The sequence below is a fragment of the Schistocerca piceifrons genome, chromosome 1 (assembly GCF_021461385.2).
Source record: "Schistocerca piceifrons isolate TAMUIC-IGC-003096 chromosome 1, iqSchPice1.1, whole genome shotgun sequence".
NCBI classification, from domain to species: domain Eukaryota; kingdom Metazoa; phylum Arthropoda; class Insecta; order Orthoptera; family Acrididae; genus Schistocerca; species Schistocerca piceifrons.
Genome location: NC_060138.1, coordinates 479,180,790 through 479,200,845, shown reverse-complemented (window position 1 = coordinate 479,200,845; position 20,056 = coordinate 479,180,790). Strand labels below are relative to the sequence as shown.

Genomic DNA, 20,056 nt, shown 5'->3' with positions numbered 1-20,056 from the left:
TGTCCTTACAGACTCTTAGAGCACTGTTCTTATTTTCAACATAATTAATTATGTAATTTGTAAGGTTAAAACCAACAGTAATGTTGATAGTCACAACCACCCCTTTAAAAAATATGAATCAGTGTGTGTGTGTGTGTGTGTGTGTGTGTGTGTGTGTGTGTGTGTGTGTGCGCACGCGCGCGTCAGTCTCTTTTAACACGCAAGTGGTTCAACTGCTACCGAGGTTTCTCTCTCTCTCTCTCTCTCTTTCTCTTTCCTTTTCTTTTTTTTTTTTTGCGTCACTGGAAGAGTTGCAAATTTGTTCATGAATAAGGAGAACTGGCCAAAGCTCATAATTGTGGACATTATGCTATAACTGCTATGACAACACTTAGGATCTTCTTTGAGAGGCACTGTCCTTCCAATAAAACTTTTATATTTATGTTCAAAAGAATTGTTATGACATGTTTGCAAAGCCATACCAAGGTGATCCTACACTGCTGGCAGAACTAAAGAAGCTGCCCCTTCCCCAATGAAACTAACCTTTCTACAATTTTTACAGTGCAAAAACAAATGGATACAAATGACAAAGCCACATGGGCATGATAGGCAGGCACAGCAACAGTAACTGCCCATTGAGATAAGACACATGAACTACAAGTGTTAAATATTTATCACAGTGATTAGCACAGAAACTTAAGATTTTCAATCTTAAGTTTCTGTGCTAATCACTGCTTTACCATGTGCCAGAGTTTCATTTCCGCTACAGTAACAACAAAATACCTAAAACATCAGTTAGGTCTACTTCCAATGGTCTTACAACACGAGATGCTTAAGCAATGCAACTGATGACCAATGGAGGGGCGTACATTTGACTGCACATCGGCTAAACTTAAAAGGGCAGAGCATAGCTGTCTATATACACAATGAGTAACAGCTCCTGTAACATTATTAATAACCCACAGAAAGCTTATTCTTTAATTCTTTTTTTTTTATTTAAGCAGCAGATTGAAACTTGGGAAGACAAATATTACTGGCTGGAGAGGCTAGTAAATTACACATCCTGGCCACTGTTTTTGCTGGTTCCATCTGCCGTCGCATCTCATTCCAGCGTCAGGAAAGATTGGTAAAAATTTGAAGCCTTTGGCCAAATAAGAATAACAGTTTCAGTGCCCACTTGCCAACCACTGAGATCCTACGATGATATAGCCCAATAGCAGCAAGGACTTGAACACTAACTGTCATCTCTTTGGATGTGATAGGATAGCGTCATGTTAATGTATCAATGAAATAAATTGAAGTGAAATGCAGACTTGTTTCATCAAACTCCATAGCTGAAGATGAGAGAACTGTGACAGGCAGCTATGTGAATCAAGTGCACTTTGCCACACAATGGAGCTATTAGGCGTTTGGTAGTAATCACTTCTTAATTATGCTAACTAACACTGTGACAACAGCACACATTTATAGTCAAGGTCTGAGGGAAAGGCTTTGCCTCTTGGGCAAAAGATAGGAACAAAAGGCGTGGGAGAACAAAGATACTTCTCCCAGTTAATTCTACAAACATCTTTCTTTCATGTTTTTGTTTTGGCCAGTTTTTGCGCCCCTGGCGGGAGCCTATCTTGTCCCACTCTTGGTATAGGTTTCCATGTTTGACACGACGTGTGGCAATGTACAGTTCTTAGATGGGAATGACGCCTTCAACACCACTAGCTGTGCATGTATGTACTTCCTGCACTGCCACGAGGGATTTCATAGCACATATAAGAAAGCTAACTACAATGGCAGAATGTTTTATAACAAAGCACCTACAATATAACTAATACTGTTTATTGACAAACAGCAACTGACAAAATACACTTACTGAACAGCAATTTCAAAACAAGAAGAAAAAAAGCCTCTTAGTTAAAAGTGAGTGCACTGCAATATTTTATTGCATTAGTGATTTTGTTGTTTATATAAGTGATTAGTGATCCCTGCATCTATGACACATGGTAGTGAAGCAGTGCCTACAGGTAGAGACTGCCTGAAAAGAGGGAGAGGGGAAGGACTGTATATGAGGTGGTAGGATTTTGTGTGTGCATCGACTGCAAAGATCAAAAGGTACTTCATTAATATGAGTCCCATTTTTAATATAGATTTCTCACATCCCAAACAATGAACTACTTTTACAGCAGAGAGAGAAAGTACCAACTAATAATCAGAATTTCCCTTCTTTCACAATGTTCTCTCACATAATGTATAACAAACAATGTACACAGAGCTACATTCATAGATTTCCAACATAAAAGGTTGAAATACGCACGTGATGAAGCACTGTATTTGTAACATGTAAACAATGTATACAATTTTTAATGTCATCTAAAGATTGGAGGATATTATACTCGTACACCCTCAAAAACTGATGACAGTTTTACTGCAAAGAATTCTAAAAAGTGACTGCTGCTCAAAGTTTCTCTATAAATCAAATAAGTTTTACTTATTTTACACATTGCTGCAGATACAAATGGTTATTAAATGTAGTACAGTCACCTATGAAAGGACACCATTTTTTGCAGTTAAATCACATTGCCAGTTCAGTTACGCTGCTACCTCATGGCTAAATGATAGATATCTGCTGTGCTGAAACCTTTGTCTATGTTTAACGTGAATGATCTAAAGTGTTTAAATGCTAGAAAACAGTAACAGTCACAATAAATAAACTACTAATAACTGTAATGACACCTCTAAAGACATTACACTGAAATACTATATTTCCATAGAATCATGGTAGAGGGCAATAATGGCATGGTTGAAGCATTGTGTTGTTGGTAAAGTAGGAACACACATATTGATTTTTAAAATGCTGAGTATATAATAACTGTATCTGGCTTATTTATATTGGAATACATAAGATCCCACTGTGCAGTGATTGTTGGACTGACATATTGCACAATGGAGATCCGATCAGGTGAGCATGTGGCTACAGATAGGAAGGATGCAGCAGAGAAGTTCAACTTTGCTGCCCACCTCACTGAGAGTGGAGTCACACATGAATTTGCTGCACAGTGCCGAGAAGGGCAGATTCACGGATCTCCTTGAGGACAAGGAGATTTTCTGCCATTGCAGAGGATCTGACGTTCACCTGTTCTGTGAGCAGGTGTTAGTCAGGAACACACAGAGCCAAGTGTTGATTAGAAACAGGTGTAGCAATCCATAAGACATACAGATTCCGAATATCATATGCTTGGTTACAATTTGTTATGGGCACTAAACACACACAATTTCTTTTTGAAAACATTCATCTTCCAAATGAATATCAGTGGTTTACTTCAGGTTTTTCATAACCATTATCTTGTTTCAAAGCATCTTCTAATGTGGGTGTTAAACCGCATTTGTTAAATGGCTGATCTTTCTAGATCTGTAGATCATCAGCGCAGTGCCATATGCTGCTCATTGCCCTCTTTCTTGCCCCCCCCCCCCCCCTCCAATTTCTAAAGGTTGAGCATTTTCATAGTATCTTCTGGTCTGTTGGATTAATTTAGGTGTTTCTTTTCTTACAGTTAGGGAAGTGTTGTATGAGTTTTTGGTTTTGTTACAATTCCACAATTCGAAGGCTTAACTGCAGTTTCACAATCCAGATTCCACCAAGGATGTTTTTGTTTCTTTCAAACTGGAATTAAATTTTGCGCAGTTTTGATGAACTTTTCTTTTGGGCTTTGCCAACTGTTCGATTGTTTTTTGTCAAGTTCACGTATTAGTGCAGGGGTTATTTTAGCAGTGTCACATTTTGGGAGAACATTTTTTTTGTTTTGAAGAGTTTTAGAGGTCCTTTAAAATTTTAACATGGTTTGAGGGAATTTTCAAGATGATGCTTTCTAACGTTTCCCCAGCTTCATTAACTACTTCAGGTTTATTATAGTTATCCTCATTGGCTGGCACAGAGCATTAGTTAAAGTGTATGCTTTATTTGCATATTTAAGAGAAATTGTCATTAGTCTATTACTAACGGGTTTTACTTCCGTTATTGAATTTAAAATATTTTTGGGAGGCTGCAAAAGCGACTCCAAGATGTGGTGTATTATTAAATATTGTTTTACCAGTTTTACTTTTAAAAAGACAGTAATTGCCAAAACCCATGGTGTTATGGTCCATCATTCAATTCATGTTTCTTGATGGTGTTATGGTCCATCATTCAATTCATGTTTCTTGAAGTGCCACAATTTGAATTTTCTGATCTTTTAATGTGTCTCCCAATTTATGAAGTTTACTTGGTTGCAAAAGTGCTCCTATGTTAAGTGTTGCAAAAAATGTATTTGTTTTGGTTTTAAGTTGGCCAGAGGACTCCAACTTCCTCTGCTGAATCACACTGCATTTTCACCTGGCCACCCCAGAATCTGAAATACCAGTTGCACCAGTAATACTGGTGCTGGATTGACCATCTGGGATAATACAAAATGCTCCACGATGATTGTACCTGAAATTAGGCGGGGTTGAGTAGACTCACTGAGTGAACTCAGAGTGTTAAGACTGGAAGGGTTAGTCCCAGAATACAAATTTCAGCCGCACCACTGGTAAACAGATGCTGATCACTTTGCCGCTTTCTACAAGATGGACACACAGTGGATTTGGTTTTGTTTTGCCTTGGTCCAGAACTGCTTCTGTATTCGCATATGTCCACCATATCTGACGGAACATTCACTATCCGCCACCTGTGACCCATCCAATACCCTAGGAAAGGTTAACTTCTTAGACTGTTAGTTGCAAAAGTCTTGAAGCCTCGAATCGCACTATTGTAATATGGAGTGGAGTGTCCCCTTATCACACTACTGTAGTAAGGGGACACTCCAATATGGCTGATAAGAATAAAAGAGTTGTGTAATTAAAACAGGTGCCAAAGACTTGAATTTGTGTGAAATATTCTTTAATACTTTGTGCTGTCAGTTAAGACATTTGACTTGTGATGCCAACATCTTGAGGCCTCCCAGTAACTAACAGACCTGGACTTTTTGAACAGTTAACAAAGAGGAAGCAATCAGTAACTGCTGTCGCATCAATGAACACAATGTTAAGTGGAATGTTACGGAAGTTAGGAAAACAATATTGCTTGGTAAGAGGAACAGAAAACAGACCTATGACTATCGCACAGTCAACATCAAACATTCAGTTCTGGCTACAAAGATGTAGTACAAAAATTAATAAAAATCAAAAGCACTGTAGAATACACCTTACACATGTATGGGCCAAGGTAAGGTGGGTTATGAGGGATGGGAATGAGTCATCCTGGTTCCATAACTGTGTTGTAAAATTATTATGTTCCATAACTGCATTATAAAATTGCTACAAAAAAAAGTTTAATCACAGATTAAAGTAAAGTAAAGCTCTTAATTACAAAGAGAATCAGAATGAAGCTAAAATGAGAGCTATGAGGGAACCATCTGACAAATTCCAAAGTAAAATTTTCTCAACTGATCTGGCTAACAAACCAAGTTTCAGTCTTACGTAAAGTTAGCAAACAGATCAAAAACACCTCTTCACTCACTCTGATCATACATGATCTGAAGTGGAACGTGATAAACAAAATATAGAAACATAAAATTTTGTCTTCCAAAATGTTTTCACTCTGGAAGTTTGTAATATGGAAGCTTGGTTCAATTATCACACAAATCCTGGAATGGCATACAGTATGGTAACCAACAATGGAACTGACAACTGACTATAAGCTTCTTTGCATAATCCATATAGACTTGTAAAGATGTCTCATCAGATTCAGACGCCTTATCCCTAGAAGCCTTCTAGCAGCAGTTTATCACAAGTTGCAGGGCTGATGAAAGGTAGCAAATGAAAGACAAAAGTGGTTTTTATTCCAGTTTTCAAGAACTGGTTATTGGGCAGATGCATGGAATTACAGGCCTATTTCACTGACGTCAATCTGTTGTTAGAATTATAGAGCATGTTTTATGCACAAGTATAACAAATATTTCAGAAACCAAACACCTCTTCAATAAAAATCAAGATGAGTGCTGCGGAGACCTTGTGGAACTCACTCTTTTTTTCCCATGAGTTCAAGATCACTGTAGACAATGGTGTACAGTTTCGTACTGTGTTCCTTGATTTTCAGAAACCATTGGATAATGTTCTGCATTGTTATTAAGTTAACCAAATACGAGACACTCAGATTAGGTTTGTGACTTGATTCAGGACTTCCTAGAAGACAGTATCCATCATTTCTAATGGAATGACTTGACAGATGAAAAAGTAGCTCGGGGGTATGTAAAGGGAAAGCTATATGGCTCTTACTGTTGGCAATATATATAAATGATCTGATGGTTGATGTCAGAATCCAAATGAGGCTGTTCACTGATGATTCTGTTCTCCATAAGAATGCCAGAACAAGTCTAGTGAAATGCAGGAAGAACTGCAGGGGCTGATAATTTGTGATGGGACTGGTAGTTAACCATGACAGTAAATAAATCACACATAAACAGGTGCAGCCATAACTGTGACTGCATTATTCCTGATAATACTGTTCAGTAATAACTGTGAAATACCAGAGCAACCTTAAGTAGAATGATCACATAAGACTCGTTGTATGAGAAGCTGCGCAAAGGCAAGACTCACTGGAAAAACTAAGGAAAGTAATTAATCCACAAAGAAAGTGGCTTACAAGAAACACTTCTGATTGATTCTTGAGTGTTGCTCACCGATCTGGTCCCCTTACCAAGTAGACTCAAACAGCAGCAGCATATTTTGTCATGGCTGTGTTAAGAAAGCATGCAAGTGTTTTTGAGATGCTCATTAAACAATACCAGACTCTATAAGAGAGATTTTGTGCATCACTGAGAAGTTTACTATTTAAGTTCCAAAGTGCAGGTTTTAACAAGAAGTCAGGTCACATGTTACTTCCACCCACACACACCTCACAAAATAATCACAACGAGAAGAACAAAAGCAATGAGGCAACTGTGTAACTACAAGTCATCTTCATTAGATTTCTGATTACCAAGCCGTGAGAAATGGTATGCATTAACTAAAGCACCTTTGTCCTATGTGACCACTTCTGTCTGAACAGTGGTTATTTACAGCTGCAATGAAGAGCTGTGATAACATTCTAATATATATTACGTGCTGTATATGAACAGACTTTGTTAAGTCAGATTCAAGTTCAATGCCTTACAGTATAGTGGCTTTTTGTGTAAGTGTGAAAAGGGGGGGGGGGGGGGGGTGCACACAAATAGAGCATTGTAGTTTGGATAATGGATACAGAGATAATGAAACATGCCACTCAAATAAATCATTCAAACTGAAAAACTGTGGTAAAGGAAAGCCACAGCGGAATTTAAGTAGAGGTGTTAATTCATCGAAAGGTGCATACGTAATACTGCAAACTTTGCTAACTTTATTAAGGCAAATCCATTTTTTATTCTTACCATAACTCTGCCCCATGTATACTTATGTACCCACTTGTACAAAATTAAAAGGAAGGTAAGTGTATAAATTCCTGTCAATGACACTACATGGTACACAAACTGAGTGGGAGCACTCGAATATATAGCAGATTGTTTAATCCCATTGAATTCTGCTGTTGAGGCAACAAACACCCTACACGATTACTTCTTTCCAAATGCATCAGGTACATCATCAAACTAATGGTTGCAATGCCCTCATTTATGTTTTCATTTCATTTCAGCTGAACACACTGTCTTACTGAAGACCCATAATGCAGTTTCTATTAAATCATTGCTATTTGTATAAATTGTTTATGTGGACGTATATTTATCTGAAGAGTCAAGACGATTCATTTCCAGTTCAAAAACTATTCCACTTTAGTTGGTTGGTTGGTTAGTTTCACGTTCAGTGGATCATTTTGCACAATAAAGTACAATTATAGGGACAGAGTCATTTGACATTCACATTACAAATTAATTTGTAATTGTGGCTACATACTAAACACTTTTTTAAATATGCAGGTTTGAGGTAGTAATAAATATTCACCACCTTTTACACATTACAATTCTAGAAATTATTCTACGGAATACAAGGAGAAGCTTTTACAGTTTGTTTTCAAATTTGATTTTGCAGTCTGTCGGGCATTTTGTATCACCAGGTAAGGGATCAAAAATTTCAGCTGAGCCCTACTTTTAACACCAAAGCCAACCTTAATGTGGAATAACGAACTGAACATGATTTTCCTTCTGTGTTGCGATAATTTACGCCACTGTTACTCCTGACCCGTAGTGGATTATTTACACCGAACTTCCTGAATGAATACAATGTGAAGCAGTTGTCAGAATGCCCAACTTCTTAAAACAGATGTCTACAAGATGATCATGGGTGAGTACCAAAGGTTACTCTTACAGAAGTTCTTTCTTGAAGAAGAGTTACCCCAGAACATTATTTCAAATGACATTACTGAATGAAAAAGTGCCAACTTACTGATTTGTTTCTCCCCAAGATTTGGTTATTTGGTTATATTCTGAATGCTCAATGAGTCTTTTCAGTATATCTACCTCACTCTTACATGGAGCAAGTCAACTGATTTATAAACATTTTTTTCTTCATGAAAGTTGAAAATTCATGATGGAATTTTTTTTTTTTTTTGTGTGTGTGTGTGTGTGTGTGTGTGTGTGTGTGTGTGTGTGTGTGTGTGTAGGGATCAGTAGCCACCAAACAAAAAAGGTTCCAAACAGTAGACAGGCATACGCAGTCACATTTATACAGCGTCAGACAGTTGCTTAGCTTTGACGTGCAGTCCTATAGACATACCAAACTAAATCACAAACCATAAATCTTACATGAATTAAATAGTAAGTTGACAACTTTTAATCCATAATCTTCATCCAGCTGTATTACTTTCTGTCACAAAAATATTTTATTTTCATTTGTTTCTAATTACTGCAATTATGCTAGAGTACTACACTTATCTCTAGTACCTTAGTGTGACAACAGGAAATGGCATTTTTAAAACACTCAGTAGAACAGAATCCAAGCTGTTGTCTAGTTATATGATACAAACACAGAGACCCTAGCTTATGGTGTCATATGTGTAACGTCTGGTTCTTCAATGTGCTACACATATAATAAATGGAATATTTGTTCTATATGGGGCACTGCCAGACAGAACAAATGACTCTACCAATACCGCATGCCAGCTTCATCTCATAATGTAATGACAATGTCGCATGTAATGACATACGTGCCTAACCAGATAGAGCACAGAATGCGGAAAATATTTCTTTTGCATCTAAATTATTTTTTAGAATGTATGTTGTGATGACAGAATTACCTGTAACATAGCCTGAGGGCTGGGTTGGGTTGGGCTGGAAGATGGCATTCTAGCTGTGAACTGTCGAAGTCCTATTAAAGCTTAGTTAATCCCCACAGATAGTACATAAAATTATCTGAGTGGAAAGGAATCATGCAGTCCCTTGCCATACATCATATGTGTACAATCTGTTTCATTATAATTGTTCTCAGCATGTCCACACATTTTAGACTGCACAAAGTATTTGTCTTGGAAATATAATGATAGGTAATAAAATGATAAGCCTAGATACCATCAACTAAACAGTAGTGGAGGATTGTACATAACAGGAGTGTCCCAGGTGATACCGTTCAGAACAAAATCACAACTTATCTTTTCAAACAAACAGAAGTCTCTCAGCAAACCAAAATATATTTTTAAAAATGAAACCTATTTTCTGTTTAAAACATCTGAAAACTTCTACCCTCAGTTATTGGATCATGATATTAACAGAATAACTTGCATAATTTCTTAAATTGCCATACAACACCCTGTAGTATAATAAAGTTATGATGTACACTACACTGCAATTTTATTCACAGAGTTATTACTTTCAAACACACAATTCTAGCCTCATTACACAGGTTGATCATCAAGTTATTAAAGAACACTGACTACATTCTTAGAGGCAGCCCAGTGCCATACCCACTATAAATTTCACACTGTAGCTCATTACAACATAACTTGTGAAACAGAGGCTTAACATGTTTAAATAATTCATGTATTTATAAAATTATTCTACCACATACCAAAGAGTAATTCATAGAATTCACTAGCATAGATGTATGCAAAAATCACAAAAGCTTTAAATTTTGCTTATAATGCACAAAAATTAGAGCCAGAAATCTTCTGTGAGAGGCGCTACAGCAAAGGGAAACTGGACTCATAAATATAAGCCACTTGTACAGAAGAAATTTTAGTTCATAAGTCATCTAATGTCCAATATCCAATAAAAAGACACATATAAGGGAGACATGCAATCTAATTTTCATGATGAACGGCAATTTCACTAACTTAACATTAATGAGACCTGCTTTCACTATAATTTGATATACAAAGAGTAATCTTTCCATTTACCACTGATAGTAACATAACCTTCCGTAACTATGCTTTTTAAAAAAAAATAGATCATAGATGCAGAAATCTCTCGCAATGTCTCAAAGTGATTAAATAAACCCGCGGTACAATGTTTCTGATCATGACAGTTCATTCTACATTCAGTATCGCAGTAATGTCCAAATGATACAGACTTACTATGTACATCTTCTTGTCAACAAAATATCAATTGCTCTGCTACAAATAAAAAAAATAATGACACAAAGTAATGCTTTTCTTAATTACAGATTAAAAGTTTATATCACATGTTCCGTTTCTGTCAATCCGTAAAAACAAGGTAACAAAAGTAAACTAAGCAAATGCCAAAGTGTATACTTCCTAAACCATATGTCAGAACATCACATGAATTCATGATGTCTACGAAAGTTGTGACATTAGTACCTTATCAACGAAAACAACAGTGCGCAGGGAAAGTGAGGGGAAAGGGGGGCAGGCTGTGTACTGTTGAGAGCGGTTGAGAACGTGGGTTGGGGGAGGGGGGGCACGCTGTGTACTGTTGAGAGCATGCATTTAAGTATATGAAGCTATCCTGACATCATCTTGGTCGCATTACAAATCAAATATAAAACAGAAACAAATGTGTGACATTTAGTTACTGGTGATTTTAAAAAATAAACAAAAGTTTATAACATAACCTAAACGCAACTACAAAACCGGTAAAATACGGACGCGCCGTGAAGCTAAAACATGACAAGCACAATTATCACGCTTAAGATAAATTTCGTTTACTAATAACTTTATTTACCTGATTTGTCTCCCGACTAGTCTTCGTTTTAATGTTTTTGTCTCGATTTTCACTTTTAACGTGGTATAGCCTCACCAGCTTACTCTCAGGAACCGGAATAACGTCAGAGAGTATGAGAAATTTGGTGTCACTATATATATACTTCAAGTGTTACACCAGTTAACATAACATTGTGGCGATATTGCATTAGCGTGTAGCAATGAGCGTGTGTCATTCCAAAAACTGTATTGTTTCGGATTTCAGAGTATGGGGAAACCGATGCAATGATTCGTGCAGTTGGTTTCGATACCAAGAGACGCACGTAAGTTTTTCATACGAAACGAAAAATAAATGAAAGATCCTAGATCAGGTTTCATTCGCAATAATATTTTCAGGGAGCAGTTCGTACATGAAGAAGTGATAAACATGAGAAGGAACACATGAAACCTTTCAAATCTGTTCACGTTAGCTGCTCAACGGCTTTTACTCATTCAGACTCAATCGTTACGTACTTACGCATGACAACTACAATAAAATGAACAATTACGTTAATTACGCGCCCGTAAGTCTTGTTAACAGTATACCATCAACAGTTAAAACGGAGTAAAAAATACTTCAGCATGAGGTACATAAGCCTAGTGTATATATTAAAACCCTTTCCAAAATAAAGCCATCAAATTACTTCCTTAGACTTGGCCTTGCATCCCCATTTACCATTCTCTTTAAGGACTGCATTAAATGTATCACTCATTTTATAAAGAGCGGTTCTCTTACATAACATAATCTGCAATCCACCGTATGGCGCGTGGTGGAGGGTACTTTGTATCACCAACAGTGATTTCCATTCCTGTTCCATTCGCAAATAGAATCATAACTTCGTGGTTCATATGCGAAAAGTACGTTGGCAGCAGCAGAATCGTTCTCCAGTCAGCTTCAAATGCGGTTCTCCAATTTTCTCTATAGTCTTCCACGAAAAGAGCGTTGTCTACCCTCCAGGTAGACCCACTTGAGTTCATGAAGCAACCCTGCAAATATTCGCGTACGTCGAACCTCTGAAATGCTTCGTTGTCGTCCTTCAATCTGACCTGGTGGGGATCCAAAACACTCGAGCAGTAGTTCACTCGCCTTGAGTTCATAGTGGCGATCTGTAGTCATTACTTAGAAGAATAACAACAACAACTTCTTAACCGAAACCGCTATGAAAAACTTAACTGTAGATAAACGGCTTCGGTAAACTAACAAGGGGAGGCCGCCAATTGTGAAATTCAGATTCGATCCATACTGCGCATAATAAAAGCTCATGGCCAGAGGTGTAATGTGGCAAAGCACCAACAAGCACTTCTCAGCCGTTGTCGAGAAAATCGACAGTTAAAAGAAACAATTGCGGTGAAATACTCTCTGCGATTATTAATTTTCTACAGCGTCGTGGCGCAGCGGTAAGCGCTCGGGTTTAGGAAGTATACACTTTGGCATATATATATATATATATATATATATATATATATATATATATATATATATATATATATAATTCCCGGCAAGCAGTTGCAACAATTATGCATATAATAAGTAGTTGAAAGTCGTTTGTCGTGGAAAAACTGGCGACTTCGAACATCATTATGTTTTCCGCAAACAAAGTTGTATTTCACAAATGTTATTAATCGTTTTCATAATGTTTACCATGTATAGTTAACGTAAGACGTAGAAACGATACTCCGAAACGAATACGTATAGTGTAAGTCAAACTTTCAAATTAGAATATAATTTTTAATCGAGTGAAACCGTGACATCAACTCCAGAGACGATTGTATAAAAATCCAATCCATCGTCCACCACCAATTGTCTTCTCCGATTTTTGCCGATATTATACGATACGCGTGGTATCCATCAAACCTGACGAACGATAGAACAATTTTTCAGAATGTCAATCAGATGTGTTTCCCAACAGATAATTTAAAAAACAATTGTTCTTGTAGAAACGCATCGTTTATCAGATGTGCTCGATGTCGTGCTGTTTTCTGCTTTCCATTTTTCTATGATAACTATCACTCTGGTTGGTGCGATACTCCAGCTACTTCTTGTCACTAATTGTTAATTATGTGCGAGTGTATACCGAACTTTTCAATAAATTGTATCCACTTGAATATTATTTGTGATATTGTGTTTTATTTCAAGTATTATTTTTCCACGACAAACGACTTTCAACAACTTATTATATGCATAATTGTTGCAACTGCTTGCCGGGAATATATATATATATATATATATATATATATATATATATATATATATATATATATATCAGTTGCAAGTTGCTGAAAGTCGTTTGTCGTGGAAAAATAATACTTTTTTGTAATATATATATCCCGGCAAGCAGTTGCCACAATTATGCATATAATAAGTTGTTGAAAGTCGTTTGTCGTGGAAAATATATATATATATATATATATATATATATATATATATATATATATTACAAAAAAGTAATAATATATATATATATATGTATATATTACAAAAAAAGTAATAAAAAAGTTGCATGGCGTGGGATTCCATCCGGCGACCTTCGGATTACGAACCCGAGCGCTTACCGCTGCGCCACGACGCTCTAGGAAGTTATTAATCGTAGAGAGTATTTCACCGCAACGGTTTCTTTTAACTGTCGATTTTCTCGACAACGGCTGAGAAGTGCATCATGGTGCTTTGCCACATTACACCTCTGGCCATGAGTTTTTATTATGCGCAGTATGAATCGAATCTGAATTTCACAATTGGCGGCCTCCCCTTGTAAGTTAGCATCTTCAGATCTTCATGAAGGTTATTACAAATATCTTTCCATTGAATTTCCAAGTAAATAAAACATGAAATGAGAGATGCGTTGGCACGTCAAAATTAAAATTACTATCCTCACAATTCGCCATAACGTCGTTCCCATAATATAACACGCTATGCCTACCATGGCGCCACAAGGTTCTGGCGATCTCGTAGGCGTGACGTGCTGCATTAGGGGAACGATGTTTTGGCTAAATGTGATGTACACAGCAATTTTAATTTTAACGTGCCAAAGCGTCGCTCAATTCATGCTTTCTGTTAGTGGAAATTCAATGGAAAGACTTTGTGTGATCTACAATAAAGTTTTTTACAGCGATTTCGGATAAGAAGTTCTTCTTAAGTACTCAAGTATTACTCAAGAACTGGTCGCACTAGTGTTATACATGCAGTCTCATTTACAGATGAATTACACTTACGTAAAATTTTCTCAGTAAACCCAAGTCAACCATTCGGTTTCTATACTACCGTCCTTACTTGCCCCTTCCATTTTATATCACTGCAACGTTACGCGTAGATAATTAACCGACGTGATTCTTTCGAGAAGCAGTCTACTGTATCTGAACATTATGAGACTTGCATTTTTCTACACTTCCCAGTCACTAAACGGCGAGACTTTCCCGCACACCAGTGTCATCAGCAAACAGTCGCTAATTGTTGATCACCCTGTCCACACTTTCCTGGAACACTCCTGGCGATACATTTGTCTCTGATGAACACTCGCCGCGGAGGACAACGTGCTGGGTTCTGTTACCTAATTAAGACGTCCACTCACATATCTGGGAACCTATTCCTATGCTCGTACCTCCGTTTGCAGTCTGTACTGGGGCACCGTGTCAAACGATTTCTGGGAATCTAGGAATATAGAATCTGCCCTTCATCCATGGTTCGTAGATTCGTGCAAGAAAAGTTTCACAGGAAAGATGCTTTCTAAATCCGCGTTGAATCATCGACGGAAGCTTTTCTCTCTCAAGGAAATTTATTGCATCCAACTCAGAGTTCGTTCAATAATTCGTCAGCAAACCGATGTTAAAGGATATCGGTCTATAATTTTGCGGGTCCGTCCATTTACCCTTCTCCTATACAAGAGACCCCTGTGCCTTTTTCCAGTCGCTTGGGCTTTGCGCTGGACGAAAGCTAGGCGATAAATACAGGCTAAGTAAAGGGTCAGTACCGTAGAGTACTCTTCGTAAAACCGCACTGCGATTCCGTCCGGACCTGGCGACTTAACTGTTTTCAACTCTTTCAGTCGTTTCTCTACGTCAGTGATAGTTAATACTATGTCGTCCAAACGGGAATCTGTGCGACGGTCAAGCGACAGTATGTCTGCACGATTCTCCTACATGAACGATTTCTTAAACGCGAAATTTAAAACTTCGGCTTTCCTTTTGCTATCTCTTACTGCCATACCGCACCGACCAGCGAAAGACTGGATCCGCTTAGCAAGTGTACGTAGGACCAGAATTTTCTCAGGTTCTCGACAAGATAAAAAAAAAAAAAGTTCAAATGTGTGTGAAATCTTATGCGACTTAAATGCTAAGGTCATCAGTCCCTAAGCTTACAGACTACGTAACCTAAATTATCCTAAGGACAAACACACACTCATGCCCGAGGGAGGACTCGAACCTGCGCCGGGACCAGCCGCACAGTCCATGACTGCAGCGCCTCAGACCGCTCGACGATAAGATCTTTTGTTAGGATACAGCGGTGGTAGCTGTGAGCTTCGTGCATCGATCTTTTCACAGATCCACGAATTTCTGCTAACTTCTGCCTGTCGTCATTTGCACGTTCTTTTTTGAACCGAAAGTGCAACAATCTCTGCTTCCTCAACAATTTCCGATCGTCGTTATGGAACCGCGGTGGGTCTTTTCCGTCCGTAATCCACTTACTCGGCAGTCATACTTTCTCGGCGGTCGGCACATACTTCTCAAGAAGGCAATTTACAGTCTGTTTAAACTTCGCCCGTACACTGATGAGCCAAAACACTATGACCACTGCCCACCGCGAGGTTCTATGCTGCCTTATGGCGCTGGGGACACGTGACGCGGTGGAGCAGAGACAAAAGGGAAATCATTCTAGCGACAGTATGTGGCGCAAATGCGGAAGTTTGCCAACTTCAGCGACTTTGACAAAAGCCAGATTGTTGTGGTCCAGTGCCAGGGAGCGAGCATCTTGGAAACGGCGAAGCTGGTTGGCTGTTCGCGTGTTGCTATCATGAGCATCTTTGGAAAGTGGCTGAAGAATGCTGAAACCGCGAGTTGGCGACAAGAAGTTGGACGTACATACCTGATCACTGAACATTGGGAGCTTGCCCGCTCTCTCAAACAGGATAGGCGGCGATCTGTGGCATATGTGACGGCAGAGAACAATTCTGGCGCAGACATAGGTCCCTTGGGAGCACACCGTAAGTGCACAGTGTTGAACATGGTGTTTCGCAGCAGAGGACCCCTACGTGTTCCCATGTTGACCCAACAACATCGTCTGTTACACTATTGGCCATTAAAATTGCTACACCAAGAAGATGACGTGCTACAGACGCGAAATTTAACCGACAGGAAGAAGATGCTGAGATATGCAAATGATTAGCTTTTCAGAGCATTCACATAAGGTTGATGCCGGTGGCGACACCTACAACGTGCTGACACGAGGAAAGTTTCCAACCGATTTCTCATACACAAACATCAGTTGACCGGCGTTGCCTGGTGAAACGTTGTTGTGATGCCTCGTGTAAGGAGGAGAAATGCGTACCATCACGATTCCGACTTTGATAAAGGTCGGATTGTAGCCTATCTCGATTGCGGTTTATCGTATCGCGACATTGCTGCTCGCGTTGGTCGAGATCCAATGACTGTTAGCATAATATGGAATCGATGGGTTCAGGAGGGTATTACGGAACGCCGTGCTGGATCCCAACGGCCTCGTTTCACTAGCAGTCGGGATGACAGGTATCCTGTCCGTGTGGCTGTAACGGATCGTGCAGCCATGTCTCGATCCCTGAGTCAACAGATGGGGACGTTTGCAAGACAACAGCCACCTGCACGAACAGTTCGACGACGTTTGCAGCAGCATGGACTATCAGCTCGTAGACCATGGCTGCGGTTACCCTTGGTGCTGCATCACAGACAGGAGCGCCTGCAATGGTGTACTCGACGACGAACCTGGGTACACGAATGGCAAAACGTCATTTTTTCGGATGAAATCAGGTTCTGTTTACAGCATCATGATGGTCGCATCCGTGTTTGGCGACATCGCTGTGAATGCACGTTGGAAGCGTGTATTCGTCATCGCCATACTGGTGTATCACCTGGCGTGATGGTATGGGGTGCCATTGGTTACACGTCTCGGTCACCTCTTGCTCGCATTGACGGCACTTTGAACAGTGGACGTTACATTTCAGATGTGTTACGACCCGTGGCTCTACCTTTCATTCAGTCCCTGCGAAACCCTACATTTCAACAGGATAATGCACGACCGCATGTTGCAGGTCCTGTACGGGCCTTTCTGGATGCAGAAAATGTTCGACTGCTGCCCTGGCCAGCACATTCTCCAGATCTCTCACCAAATTAAAACGTCTGGTCAATGGTGGCCGAGCAACTGACTCGTCACAATATGCCAGTCACTACTCTTGATGAACTGTGGTATCGTGTTGAAGCTGCATGGACAGCTGTACCCGTACACGCCATCCAAGCTCTGTTTGACTCAGTGCCCAGGCGTATCAAGGCCGTTATTACGACCAGAAGTGGTTGTTCGGGGTACTGATTTCTCAGGATCTATGCACCCAAATTATGTGAAAATGTAATCACATGTCAGTTCTAGTATAATATATTTGTCCAATGAATGCCCGTTTATCATCTGCATTTCTTCTTGGTGTAGAAATTTTAGTGTCCAGTAGTGAATGATTACAGTGGGCAAGGGATCATCGAGATTGGGCAGTGGGAATCGTGTCGCCTGGTCGGATGAATCCCGTTTATTGTTAAATCAATAGGATGGCCGTGTCCAGATACGCCGTTATCCGAGCGAACAGCTACTCGAAACAAGCAGCGCGCCACGTATTCAGGTCGGTGGGAGCACTATTATGTTATGAGGGAGATTCAACTGGGCTTCCGTGGGACCTGTGGTAGTAATCGAAGTCACCAAGATAGCTGTGGACAACATGAACACTAATAGGGAGCACCTGCAACTCCTTATGTTTGATGTCTTCTCTGACAACGGTGGCATCCACCAGCAAGATAACTGTCCCTGTCACAAGGGTAGAATCACAAGGGCAGAACCGTGCTGTAATGGTTTGAAGATCATGATAGTGTATTCACGTTGATGTCTTGGGCATGAAATTCAGCTCTGAATCCGATGAAACGCAACGATGACACTATCGGACGCCAGCTGCGCACCCACAAACCAATCCCCCGTAAATTACGGAAAGTGTGTGACCTGTGCCCAGGCATCTTGTGCCACAAACTTCCGAAAGCCTTTCAAGTACTTGTCGAATCTGTGGCACGCAAAATCACTGCTGAATTGCGTTCCAGATATGGATCAACACGCCTTAAAGTAGGTGTTCATAATATTTTTGAGTATCAGTCTAGTTCTCTACAGAGATCCCACTGGAATTAAATGATTCCCTTCACTTTACAACTACTTATCTGCTCTTTCTAGCAAAAACGCTCTCCTAGCCCTCTTGGTGGATTTATTAACTTCCATTGTCTCTCTCATGACATCATGATAACTAATCCCTGTCTCTATACTGAGTTTGTCGATGTGGTCAGGCCTGTTTCAAGTTACAAGATATAAAATATTTTCATTGCGTGTGGCCCGTCGAACTAGCCGCTGAAGACATTTTTCGGAAAAACGTGTTCGAAACTATTCACAAGACTGCCTGTTCGTACCAGCTACAACATATCCATAGACGTCCCAGTCTACACTCGGTAGACTTAAGTCGCCTCCAACTAATATTATATGATCTGGGTATTTCCGCGGTACTGAGGGAAAACTTTCTTTGCCATATTTTAAAACTGTCTCAGCGGAATCTGGTATCCGGTAAAAGAATCCGGTAGTTAACTTCAGTTCACTTAGACCTGTGGTCTCGCGGGTAAGGCGCTCAGTCCGAAACCGCGCGACTGCTACGGTCGCAGGTTCGAATCCTGCCTCGGGCATGGATGTGTGTGATGTCCTTAGGTTAGTTAGGTTTAAGTAGTTCTAAGTTCTTGGGGACTGATGACCATAGATGTTAAGTCCCATAGTGCTCAGAGCCAACTTAGATCTGTTACATGCGTCCAGATAACTTCACCGCCAGACTCAGTTTCAATCTCGACAGGCACAATACTTTTTTTGTCGACTGCAATGTACGCTATCCCTTCTGTAGCGTCTAATCTGTTTTTTCGATATATGTTGCATAACTCGCTAAGTATTTCAGAGCTTTTCACTTCGGGTTTCAGCTGGCTCTCGGTTTCGAGAGTAATTTGAGCGTGACAACTTTCCTGGAGCGTACTAAATTCAATAGCTGTGTTACAAATACTTCGACAATTTATTATTAAAATATTGACAGTCCAAGCGTCTTTACTTTTTACGCGGTCTGATTTAGCTATGTATCGACTGGCGAACGTTCGTCAGAGGACCTCAGACTGCCGTCCAGCCTAAAAAAAAAGAAACATGTGCGCTCCATAAGTACTCTGCTACCCGCGTAGCTACTGTGTAGTGCGCCCCTGACCTATCAAGGGGAGTCCTATAATTCTCCATCCCATAGTGCAGGTCCAGAAATCTGCAGCCAAGATCATCACATAGTCAACGAAGACTTTGGTTGAGACCCACCACTCGGTTCCAAACCGAAAACATTTTTAAAAATCGTGTGTTCCTTGCACCATTCCTATGACTTGTGCCTCAGAAGCAGACAGAAGGAACAGAATGTCCACCGAAGCGATACTGTCACTGTTGAGCATAATGGCTGAGCAATCTTAAAGACAACAGTCATTACATTTCACGACACTAAATAGTTCGAGAATACGATGAATTTTTCAGGTACACAGATATAGAGCATACAGTGCGCTTGAGAAGGAAGTATCGTTAACGCTACAAGAATAATAGCTGGTGTATAACCAGATCAGAACTTGACCATAAGTTCAAGTGCATTTCGA

At 39.6% G+C, this 20,056-nt stretch overlaps 1 protein-coding gene across 1 annotated transcript in view; it reads right to left on the bottom strand.

The window, feature by feature from the left end:
- The window catches only part of LOC124804834 (obg-like ATPase 1), a 301,314-nt gene extending 290,040 nt beyond the window's left edge, over positions 1-11,274 (bottom strand). The window contains exon 1 of the mRNA XM_047265184.1: positions 11,124-11,274. The gene's annotated coding sequence lies outside the window, so the exon portion shown is untranslated. The remainder of the gene's footprint in view (positions 1-11,123) is intronic.
- Between the last annotated feature and the right edge of the window lie 8,782 nt (positions 11,275-20,056).